The sequence below is a fragment of the Betta splendens genome, chromosome 3 (assembly GCF_900634795.4).
Source record: "Betta splendens chromosome 3, fBetSpl5.4, whole genome shotgun sequence".
In the NCBI taxonomy this organism is placed as follows: Eukaryota; Metazoa; Chordata; class Actinopteri; order Anabantiformes; family Osphronemidae; genus Betta; species Betta splendens.
The window spans coordinates 11305471-11318341 of record NC_040883.2 but is presented as its reverse complement, the minus strand read 5'-3'; the positions used below and the strand labels follow the sequence as shown (position 1 = coordinate 11318341).

The 12871-nt window shown below is 44.6% G+C and overlaps 1 long non-coding RNA gene across 1 annotated transcript in view; it reads left to right on the top strand.

The window, feature by feature from the left end:
- The first annotated feature begins 1472 nt into the window (after positions 1–1472).
- The window catches only part of LOC114852776 (uncharacterized), a 48517-nt gene continuing 37118 nt past the window's right edge, over positions 1473–12871 (top strand). Inside the window, exons 1-2 of the long non-coding RNA XR_003785446.3 lie at positions 1473–1618; positions 1717–1805. This is a non-coding gene — a long non-coding RNA (uncharacterized LOC114852776). The remainder of the gene's footprint in view (positions 1619–1716; positions 1806–12871) is intronic.

Sequence of the window (12871 nt, the reverse complement as noted above, 5' to 3'; positions counted from 1 at the left end):
TAAACCGTCTTATAGTGTAAGCTTTTCCAGTGCTAAAGGCATTAAACCGATACCAATATTTACGCCTATACAGATGTTTCTCTTGGGCTAATTTTGCATTAACGAGCATTTAAAAATCCAAAACGTCTCATTCAGCCGCACAGTGACTGGGCTGTATGTGTGCGTACTGTACAGATGGCAATCTGATGAGAGCGTCCACCTGGATGGAAAGCCTGTTAGCGACGCAGGCCGGTGATTGGGTTTTGTTTCCGCCGCGTCCCCCTGGGTGCGCTGCCACGCTGCGCCGCTATCTAGGCTCAGAGACAACAGGAAGCAGCAGCAGCTGCTGCCGCTGCTCCGCTCTCGGACCGAGCTGTCCTCATTCCATCTATCTGTCTTCATGTGATTCTGTTTCTGTCTACGGGACGTCGCTCGCTCCTCTTCCCTCTCTGTCACGTCGTCCTCACATCTCGACACGGGGATGCAAACACAAACAGGAGCGGTCTTAACAAAGGGGCCTCGTTTTTAGCGTATGTGTTATGTATTTTCATGTTGCATGTGAGGTCTGTGTAATGCATGTAATGCAATGCACTATGTTCTAATTTACACACGCCGGTATAAAGAACAATGTTTTGTTCCTTTAGTTTGCAGACGGACATTCATCTTGTTCAAACTGAAGAAATAATGAGGACGTGATGTAAAATAGGGCTTTGTGTAAACTTTGACAGCATTTTTTCCCCACAGTGACTTTTATTTGTCACATGCATAGTTCATACCAAGTTGGGGAAGTTTTTCCTGCCGCTCCTAATTCTATCCTGGTCTATGTACAGTATGTGTCTCAGAAGGACGTGTGTGCTGGCCCCACTTGTCTGACTGATGTGTTATTCTGGACAGGAAGCTCCGCTGTGCTCTGTCTACACTCGCGGTGGGGACTCTCGTCACTTGGCTGCCAGTATCCAGGCCTCTGGGATGATATTGTCCAGATGCTTCTCCCAGACCAAGAGGTTCCCTGCCAGAGGAAATCACTGCTCTAATTTAACACCCCTATATGTGCCACTATGTGTGTGAGCACTATAATCTGGTTGACCCATCTGGTTGCAGTACTGAACCACTCTACAAAAATAAGATGCGCATTCACAATTCTGCATTTAAACCAAAGAACTAGTCAAACCTACGTAACCCACTGGAAGCATCATAAACATGGGTTGCATAATGTAGTATTACTAATTTGTGTTTAGTATTTATCAAACATCCTACATTTACACAAATAAATAATCAGGAAGGTTCGTTTTATTGTTTTATTTTGAAGTTCTGCTTCCTGCCGATGCAGCCCCGCCCCCATAATTGACGTTTCTCGGTATCGAAATAAGAAAATTAAATAAATAAAACTAATGAATGATTGCAGAAAGCGCGTCAAAAGTGAACAGACGCACCGAAACACCTGCACGAAGGTTCCAACGTCACGTGTGGGAGCGTTCTGGTGAGGTAACGTTGGTTAAGCTAACGCAGCTAACCGCAGTGTGACGGTTGGTCACTGAGATGCTACTTAGCTGTTTATGTGTGGATGTTCTTTTACCGTTTTGCTGCATTTAATGCATTAGGAGTGATGAAGTTTTGCATTGGAGCAAATAACCCACGTGTAAGTCATCACTTATGTCACAGTTGAGTTTTTTTGGAAGAATTTGGAATCAACATTTCATTTATGCGACTGTAAACAAGAGCTTTGTTGTTGTACAGGCTGGGTTTCAGACATTCCATGGAGATTCCCTCACTGGAGGAGATGGTGAGCCTGAGTCCACTGTAAAGGGATCCAGCATCATCATGTGGTAGGACTGTTTAAGAGACTGAGCAAAACATCAGGTTACAGGTGTTAAAAGGAAAAATCCACGACTCTACTACTGTGGAATTAAATTTCACAAGCAAAATCTGTTTCAGTGTTCGAAAAAGCATGCATGTCTTATGAAGATGTGATTTCACTGTATAGAGGAAGCATTAATTCTAATTTGTTGACTATGACTTGGCTCCAGCTTCATGTAACACTGCAACAGACCGGATATCACGATGTCTTAGGGCCACTGTATATTATCTGGGACATGTGAGCTATTATGTGTTCATTATATTTCACACCGTCCTTTACGTGTGCTCTCTCCCTCTCACTGTTGCCTTCATTGACAAAACCCCTGTGGTGGTTTTAACAATATTGAAGGAGTTGTCCAGGCTTTAATCTGTGACTCGGGGCTGTCATTATCCATCAGAGGAGACACTCTGTCCCTTCCAATCACCTCCCTGCATCCGTCTTTCCCGTTTGCACCACCTAGACTGTGAATTCTCCCTTTGCCTCTGTCTGCCTCATAAATATTCAGTATGCCAGCCAGTAATTTACACACACAGTCTGACACTCTCCATCTCTTCTACACCTGGTCACATGGGTGTTGACATTCCTACGCTTTTGGGTCCTTTTCCTTTTTCCTGTCACCTTTTTAATGCCTAATGCTACGTATTGTTGACCAGTTAGTGGTAAAGGGTGTTAAGTATATAACGTTGAGGCTTCAGGTTTTATTTTTGGCCCTGGAAACGGTCTGTTAAAGGATCAGACAGAATCTCAGCTGGACTTGAAAAAGGTCGGAGTTGGAAGTTGTGGATGTGGACTGAAGCTGTTATTGGTGATTACAGGTCGGTATTACCTAGAAAAGGGAAGCTGGAGTCAAGGATGGTGGGTGGAGCACAGAATGCAGGAAGAGACATTATTCATGGACAGTTGACAGGAAGGGGTGTGCTGTAGTTCTGGTCCTGCTCCCGACTCATAAAGCCCATTTCCATATAGTTTTGGACAGGTAAGGAGAAGGGGTCACACAGATAGTCTAACCATGGAGGCCGTGCCCATCATTAGATTAGCTCACATTTCACTGTGCTGGTGCTTTATTAACATAAGCTAAATCCAGCACAGCTCCTACTCTGTGTACTGGACACTTGGACAGTTTGGGTGTAATTTAAAGCCTTAATAAACTCCTCTGTAACTATCACAAAAGTTTAATGATGAGAACTAATCTGTGAAGCTCCTTCAGTGGGAAAGGATCATCCACTGTAAACATAGGATTTATTAAAGACAATCTGTTCCTGTTTCCCATCACAAACTGCAGCGACTCATTAGCCTTGTCTTGCTTCTTGGCTCGTGTAAACAGCAGTATTTTGTGGTCTGCTGTTGTTGTGCAATGCAAAATGTCGGAGGTTTCAAAAACAGTGCGTGGCAGCAGTGAGTGCGACTTTCCTGGCAGGAGGCTGGGGACACGGTCGCTACAGGTGCCGACGTTTGCGGATGTCAAGGTGAACGATATCAGAGCGGGAGCAGAATATGGGGAAAAGAGTGGGAGGGAGGAAAACAGGCAGCGCAGGAGAGAGAGATAAATAGACAGAGAGAAGTGGGGAATGGACGCCACTGTGAGAGAGTGGTGGGAAGCCAGTGTATAATCAGTTGGTCTTCGGCTTTGGTCCGGTGTTTGGTCTGCTGCTCACAGGCAGGACATTTACACTCGGTGTCTCACACATAAATCATGTCGCACGCTTGAATGAACAGACGTCGCCAATATTTTAGCAGCCCTGCCCCTGTAGCCCCCCCCCCACACACACACACACACACACACAGAGTCTGTATGATCGTGTTTAGATGTCGACGCGGATGCAGAAGCACATGAATGCACACGCACAGACTCTCACTCCATCTGTCCCACGTCCCCGTGTCGAGCTTTTCCCTTTGATCAGCGCTGCAGGTGTCTCAGTGACTCTCTCTTCTTCTCGTCTGCACTTCTCTTTCCACATAACATTATCAACAAAGGGAAGGATGACAATGAAAGGTGTCCTGCCCAGGTTCTGCTGTACGGGGCAGAGACAAGCTCATGCTATAGTCACTCCTGGTGTTTGCATTCTCGCGTCCCACTCCCCTCATGGTTAGACGACATCTGGCACAGGTTCCTCATCCTGGATCGCTCTCTTTTTGATGCTTGTACAAACACAGGGGCTGAGACAACAGTCTCCTAACGCTTTGATGCAATTAGTCAGCAGAGTGTGAAGCAGAAAACCTTTGTACCTTTTTACTCAGTACAAAAGGAAATAATAAAACCAAGCATCAACACAAAAGGATGCAGAGTCCAGTCGAGAGAAGCAGAGCGTCTTTGTTGATGCCAGTCCATCCCCCGTGAGTCTCGCAGGCTGAGAGTGGATCTAGCTCTAACATAAACCTTGGAAAAGACAGGGGAGGGATGAGGGAGGCTCTGACGAGAGCGGCGCTGCCCTGTGGTCTGTGGTTAGTGAATGACATGGAGCTCGGTTGGAACCTTTAAAAATGTAATGTTGAATACATGAGAAAGGTCACGCATTGACGGGCGGACTGAAAAGATAAAGCATAAAGGGGTAGAACCACTAGAGTGCTGCACGTTGAATTGCTTTTTTGGAAAATGCAGGATGTGTTCGTTTTGACGGATGTCTTTGTGTGGGAGACGACTAAATTCTGAATGCTAATTCACACGCAGCGCTCCTATAATTATGTAGTAATAGAAATCTGTTTATAGCAGTGAAACTAACAAAGCTCTGTCTGAAGGGAGGGTAAGTGTTTATTAACTAATGACAGCTTGCCGCTGATTACGGTCTCCACCGTTGAATGGCAGCTGGTGAAGATGTTGACCCACGTTATCCTTTTGTTCTGACCTCGTTCAGAGGAACCGTTGCTGATGCCACTGTCCTGAGTTAATTGAATTGGCTGGTTAACAGTGTTAAACAGGTTCAGAGGAGATTTAGATTGTGGCTTGTTTTTAACCACTTTTCTGAAGATTGTGATGTGTGTACTACATTCAATCATACCCTCAGTTTTGCAGGGTTTAGCCACGCATGTAGTCTTGCATGTGGCGCCACCTGGGTTTCCAAGTGCCACCGCTGGGATCGCCGCTCACTAACCACTCCCACCTACATTAACGCAGTTTACAAGCTGTATCAATTGTAGCAGTGTCACCAGTTGACCCCTCTCCCTCTGATAGAGGCTTTATAGCTGACTGGTTGTTGTTACATAAGCTTAGCTCGGCCTGGGACCGCTGGGACTTCCTTCCCCCGGTTAATTTGCCAGCAAAAAACAGATCAATGCCGGCGGCAATACTGAAGAAATGGACAGAAGGAGGAAGGAAAAGAAGAAAGGGTGAGAGGAAGCAGAAGGAGGGGTGGTGTAGAGGATGCGGAGGGAGGATGTGGTGACTGCGATTAAAAGAGTGAATAAAATTAATAAGGAGGAGAACGAAAATGAGGATGGAAAAGAGAGGCAGTAAGCAAAAGCAGGGGAAGAGTGAAAGCAGCAGGGCAAGAGTGTTTGGTGAGTTAATTCCCTGAAATCGACACGGCTTTGATTAGTAACTGGAGGGAACCTTTTAATGAGAAGCATTCTTTAATCAAACCCCAACCTGACACAGCTATCCTATATACAGTGGGGGTGAATGATCTCTCCCTCTTTCACTGCGCCAGTCAACAAATGATGATCCTGCCACGCTTTGTCAAACTGAGAAGCTAATCAGCTGCTCAGATATGCTCAGACGTTTGAGGAATTCTTTACCAGAAGTTGCTGGAAATGCTGTAGATTCCTCTAACAATGATGTGATCCCTTGCTTGGTGCATTGAAGCAATAAGGAGTTTTATTGTGTGACTGTTTACCAGCTCTCAGGGCTTCAGGTTGTGTCTTCTAGTTGCTGGGCAGTGGGGGTTTGGACCACTACACTGGGATAGTCCAATACCTGAAGGTGAACAAGCAAAATATTGAGAATGACAATGGGAAAAAATAAGGAAGTGAGACAAACGGCTTGAGGTGCATGAAGTGTACTGCAGGCAGGAACGGCTATCACCACTTTAGCTTGCAAGGGTTCGTCTCGGTGGTCTCTAGTGCGCTCATTAGGAAGCAGGGACAGCATCATAGAGCCCCTCCTTTCCCAAGAGATAGAAAACAACTAATTAGAGGTCTATCCTCCTCCCTGACACATTCCCATCCCCTCTGGAACACCAGTAGCCTAGCTCAGCTTGCAACGTGGCAGACTTTATACTGTAAGTGGGAGGAAAGTGTTGGAAAATACAGATGGAGGAAAATGGGAAGGTGGTACTGATGATGGGAGTCTGAGCACTAAAATAATGTAGCTGCATCTGGACCCATTTAGACCCACCACACACTGGCCTCTATAATAAACTTTATTAAAGTCATCACCTTCCTGACGGGTTTATCTTAAAAGTGACTATTTATAATGAGCAGAGTTTGAATTAGAATAATTAAATTAGACTGAGTAAGTTTAGCTAGCTTATGTGGCTGCACAACGCAAAGTGCTTTTGCTGCAAGTTGTCCGCTAATGGGACATGTGACGGATGTAGTAATACTACTGGACTCATGAGCTGCGAATTCTTTTCTCCTCTGTTCATTTCCCTTTCACCCATCCTCACTTGAAACATCTATTTTCTTCTAAGGCATTGAACTAACAGGGGAGGAACACAGGCGGCTAATTCTGCCTTGAAATCAATAAACAGGCCCTGTTAGGATATTTGATTAGATCTCAATACACTCTATTGCCTCTACTCTGAAAACGATTTCACTTGAGTACAGGTTGTGTGTGTGTGTGTGTGTGTGTGTGTGTGTGTGTGTGTGTGTGTGTGTGTGTGTGTGTGTGTGTGCGCGCGCACGTGTGTGTGTGTGTGCGCGCATGTGTGTGTGTGTGTGTGTGTGTGTGTGTATGTGCATGCGCGCTGGGGTTAGTCACTAAGAAAAGAGTACAGCTTGTGTTTTCATTGATTGTGCCACTAAACCGCACATTTACCATAGCACATCCCCACGTCGTCCTCATCTTCCCCAGCGCCAATGAATCAAAAGCTGCAGTGGGAGGTAAGCAGAGCTCGTTAGCGGCGCTTTCCAGGGAACCTCTTCCTCAAACAACTGACAGCCTCATTCTGATCGATAGCTGCCGTTCGGTGCTGTGTCTGCCTTTACTTGCACTTGTGACTAAGCTAAGTGTCAACGTGCTTCAAACCAGATGGACTGAATTACCCTGTGCTCCACAGGGGTAGTGGACTTTGAGCAACGAGTGACTCCGTGTGATGTGTTTATATATTTTTATTTTACAAGGAGAAAGAGCTGTCAACTCCTCTTGGGATTTTGTACCAGACGTGGTCAAAGTGGAGCTGGTGGGGTGGGGGTGGGGGTGGGTGCATGGTGGCTTCACAAGGGGTGGGGACACAATTCTGTGCTGATGGCTTTACCTTCTTTAGGAAATGATGGTAGTAACAACCAGTACTGTACTGAAGTAATGAATATTGTTATAATATGCAATTTGTCATGCAAAAAAGCAATACATACATACATACTGTAGCAGTTCGGCTTGTCACAAAATGTGGGACCCAGACTTCCTCTGAGGTGTCATTCAAATTCTGGCCAAAGGTCTAAGGAATGATATCTTTATTTTTCTTTATTTTCTTTATTTTTCCCTCTGTGGGAGAGATGCACACAGAGGCTCACTCTTCTAATGAAGCTTTAATTCAATTTATATCTTGTATTTCAAAAAGTATTAAAGCACATTCATCTTCAGCTCTGCGGAAAAATCACTTGTGTATGAGTTCGAAAAAAATAGATGTAATGATGGATTCAGGTTGCAGGAGATGGGAAAAGAAAACAAGACACTCGTTTGTGAAGCAGACAAGTGACATAACTTCGCTTTTGCTGTTTGTAACATAAACATGAATAAATAGAAACAATATCAGAACAAAAAATAACAACCTAGATGGTGCAATGTTGTGTTTAAGCTGTTTCTGTAGAAATGACAGTATGTGGACGACCATTTGAATCCTTGTTGAACCGGCACAGACAGAACATTTAATCTAGTCAATTACACTGTCACTCAGACGCCTTCATTCCTGGCTCTTAATGTAATAATAACCGTGCTCACGTCTTTCTGAATTTCTAAACCTGCAGATGTAAGAGAGCTTATGCTATACGTTGTACGCAGTAAATTATCATCAAGGATCGTGTACAGCAGGGCTGGCACATTAGAATGAGTGGGAGTAATGTGTTCTAGTAGAAACAGAGAACGACAGGGGGCCCAGGATGCAGCTCATACATTAGGTAATAAAAGAGCAGAAGCCTGGCCAGTGGGCATTGGTCCAGTAATTAAGCAGACCCAGCGGGAAAGAAATGATAAAATGAGGCTATCCTGTCTTAACATAAATTTAAAAAGTTAATAGGACTTAGGATATTATAGTAAAGCAAAAGAATGTTATCTAACATGTTTGATGTCCAGGAAATTCTGTAAAGTAAGGCTAAAGAAACTCTGTCTGGGGGAAGAGGTCTTCAGAGCTCCTCTCATGCCGGTGTCCTGCTGAGCTCGCCTCAGTGTGGTCGGAATCAGCTGTGACATGCTGCGAAGCCCCTACTTGATATGCTTCTGACAGAGGACAGAGGAAGACAGGAAGCTGAAAGGGGAGAGCAAACAAAACAAGGACGGGGAAGACGGCGCGCGCAGAGGTTAATGGGGGGGGGGGGGGGGGGGCGCCGACGAATGAGGAAGCGGGAGGGAGCCGAGAAACAAACAATCAGACATGCAAAAAAGCAGTGTGGTGGACGGAGGCGCAGCAGAGGATAAGAGGAGATCACACGAAGGTAAGACGGAGAGAGAGAGGAACAGACGGGGGGGGGGCGAGGAGCGGACGTGGCCGCTCTGTATTGAGTCGGCGGTGGCAGCGCCAGAGGACCTGAGCAGAACAGCCTTGGCATCGCCTCCTTGGCCAATTAATGTGAAGCTGTCTGGGTCCAGGGAAGCTATTAGACTCTGGAAGAGAAAAACACATTAAAAAAGCGCAGGAAGAAAGTTCACTGCTGCTTCCCCACAGTGGTGCCTGTATGTAAAGCCCCTTGTTTTTCTTGACTGAATAATAGTCTTCACCCCCCGTCCCTCCCTTCCCAAAGTCTTTGGATGTGGGCAGAACATCTCTGCTTTATTAACCATCTCACTAGAGACAGGACACCCTCGCCGACAAGCAGCAGCCTTTATTAAAGATGCCGCCGAGTGGAAAGGAGTGAGCATTGAGATTCAAATTGAGGGAGACGAGAAAACACTGTGTGGCCATAGCTTTAGTTAGTTAGATAAGAGGAAGAATTTGTATTGATGTTAATCAAACAAGCAACAGTTTTTCTTCTTGTTTAATAAGCAGTGCCTGTGCTCACAAACACGCAGCAGCAGCAGCGCAGAATAATTGGGCGAATACGTGTGTTCGCATGCATCTAGAGGGATTTAAGTGTATTCAAAAAAATCTATCTATACTGTAATATCATAAATATGATAAATATCAGCACAGCGGTAAAAGGAAAATGGGCTAATGAATTTCTCTTATTTGTAAAAACACATGAGATGACATTTAAAATACCGCAGTGAAAGTACAGGCTCCGAATTTCTTCAGCGTTTCCATTTCAGCAGATTTGAACTGGAAAGAAGACACAGACCAGCGTGGTGCAGTTATATACATCAAACAAGCAGTTAAACACTCTTGTCAGGATTCTCCATTGTTGCCAAAGCAACTCCAGGTTTTGATTAATAACATCAAGGCAGCTTGTTTTAAACACTGGAGGTTTGTTCATTTTCTCTGAATCAAATCACAGAAGAATAGATTTGATTAGATTTTCTTTGATCCAAATGTGAAGAACAAGCAGCAATAGTTTATAATTCGACATTCAACTTTGGTTTTCGCTCAGCGTTGTAACATTCGGTCAGGACAGACATGGCTGAATTGAATAGTTATAGATAATCTTCAAACAAGTCCAGATCCCTCCAGGTGGCTGTGATGTCTAAAGGTACTCAGCTAAACCGCACGGTACCGGTCCTGCAGTGCACTTTTGGACCCTGTGCATGCGGTTGAGACAGTTTGTCGTAACCCTAGAGCAATTAAGATGACTGACGGAGGCGTCGCTTTTCATGTGCTGTATACATTTACACACAGGCAGACTTGAAGGTGTTGGGGAGTTCAGTCAGTGCGTTAAAAAAACATGCAGTCTAAAATTTGTGTCCCTTCGCATGTTTGGTGAACAGTATCAGTCGGATGTGGTGGTAAACAACATCCCCGCTGTGTTGTAACTGGGACAAAAACAGAATCACACCACAGCACAGTGATTAACGCCACATAAACACTCCAGACAAAATGTCTGTGGTGATATTTGGCAGGTTGGTCAGGGCTGGATTCATGTCTCTGTTCTGTGGTGCGTGGATGTGCCTGTAGGAGCTTCTCCCCACATCACACCGCTTTCTGACTGTGGGAGAAATATCTCAGAACACGTCCTTTAAAACTGCTTCGAACACACGGGTTAAACATTTGCATATTTTTCAAGTGTTTTCTCAAAAGGGTTTTTATCTACTGTACCTGGGAAATATTAACAGGTCTTCGTTAGTGTGTTTTGGCTAATGAGAGAATAAAGCAGCAACTCTTTGAGGACAGATGTTTAATCTTTTAGTCCCCGGGTCTGAGCGGCTTCTTTCAGAGCAGCTGCAGCACTTCACATCACACCAATCAGGCTTCTTTTGAATGTATGAATGTACAATGCACATTGAAATTGTCTAGAATCCGATTGAGTATATTGACATGTAACAATGTACAGCCTATAGGAGAACATGTATCTCATCAGCCAAATAAGCTCCCAGTTTTTTGTGCACGACTCAAATGTTACCGCAGCCTGACGTCCTGCTTTGGTAGAACCTGTGAAATTTGCTATTTTCAGTTGTGAAGGTGTAAGAAATGTGTCAGGTCTAGTTAGATAAAGCATGAAATGTTCTACTATAACAGTGTATATCATTAGAGGAAGGCTTGGTGGGGGAAGAGGTATAATAATGCTGTTAAAATGCTAGTGGCTCACTTCTACGTCCATTTCTGCATTTGAATTGCTTGTATTAACGTTTCTCTCCTGCTTCAGTCCAATTTATTCGTGTCTGATAAACCATAAATGCAATGCAAATAGTTTCAAAGGACTGATTCTGCCTCTGCTCCGCTGTGCTCATCGTCTGGCGGCGGATTGGCTCGGACGCTCGTCTCTGATCACATCTTTCCCCTTCTTCTTGTGGGGGGTTGGCTCTGCTTGTTATGCAGCCTTTACAAAGCAGCCGCCCGTTTCGAGGAGCTGCATTGTCGCTGTCGGTCTCAGGCTCTAACGCGCTCATTCACGTCGCCTTCACACCAGATTCTGGTCTTATCTGGTCAAGTGTGTTTACCACTTCAGGACACGTTGAGCTTACGCTGCAGGTGTCTGGTACTTTGCTGAGCGTCCGTGTGAGGGATTTGTGCCTGAGGTGAACCTTTTCTTCCATTTGGAAGCACTCTGGGGATAAGTGCCTAGTGTTTTCAGCGTATTTTCTACTAAACACTTTTTGGTATTAAATATCGGCTAAATATATATATGAAACCGTCAGTGAAGATGATAAAATGAAGTTGGTGATGCTTTGCTTGAGTTTTGGACTGGATCCTGTCTGTGTGGGCTTTAATGTACATGTTCTCCCTGTGTTTGTGTGGCCTCACTCCAACATTCAATTAATGTAGATTAATTGGACCCCCCTTTGATTTAGCTGTAACTGTATGGTCATTACGATAACATTTGCACATGCCTCACAACACTGCAGTATATTGTACTTTTTGGAAGGGGTGATTTTCTCTCCTCATACAGTAAATAAACCCATCCACCAGTCACCCTCACTGCACCAGTCCAGCAGTATGAATAGCTTTGCAGGGGCAGAGTTAAGGTGAAGGGGGTTATTATCTGAGCCTGACATGCCTGACAGCCTGATGAGAACTGGTGATTAAGGCCTGCGCTGTATCTCATCTCATGTAGATGTGTTCTCTTGTGCCGGACCTGCCAGCCAGGCTCCGACATGATGACTCTACTCTGTGGTAAGTAGCTGTCAGCGCTATAGAGGCGATGCTATAAAAAGATCTATCACTGCCAGACCCACCAAAGAGCTGCCATTTCTCAGTGAAGGCCCGAGTCTAGAAGACATCTGTCACCAAAACAAAGACACGAGTTGAAGGTGTATCTGTGGACTTTTAACCTAATCATCTGGTTAAGTGGTGGTGGTGGTGGTAAAACTGCTTCCATCTTCGTTCTTCTTGATTCTGTTTTTCCATGTTGTCATTTTAGCCCTTTCTTTGCGATCAGAAAGCAGAAATGGCTGCTGTTTCTGTATCCAACCTCTCCGTCTGTGTCTCTGTCAGGCTCTCACACCTTTTTAGACAGTCTCACCTTGTTGCACATCAATCACCTACAGTATCTGCCATGGAGAGCCGGTCCGTCAGCATCGCTCTGTATGTCTGTATGGATGGTGCAGAGCCTCCTCCACAAGGCTGTGGACCCCACAGCCTTGTGCTTTAGGAAAAGCTCAAATTAAACCTCCATCATAACAGAGAAGAAAACTTACCTGTAACTGTAATGAGTCACCTTGATGACATGAGACCAACTCAATCCTGTATTCGTGTGGTAATGTCTTATACATAGATATTTAATGTTGTCACGTTCACATTGATTTCCTTTTCTTCTTCTCTGAATTTATGCACACATGCCTCTGAAAACTTTTAATTTCATTCAACACGTCTTTGGAGACCTGTCATACAGGCTGTATTTTTTTATGAGTCAGAGACACAATATAAAGTCTTTATTAGACACTTACTTGACATAGATTTATATATTTCCATCTGCTGATAGAGCTTTTAATAGCACTGCAATGGAAGAAATATCTATATGATATGATAGATGAAATTTGTTTCTCAGGAAATCAGAAGTTCTGTGCTTGTTTGTGTTTATTAGCTGTTTGAGTGTAAAGGGGGAAATGTCCATGTCAGAGTGGTGTCCCAGTGCTCT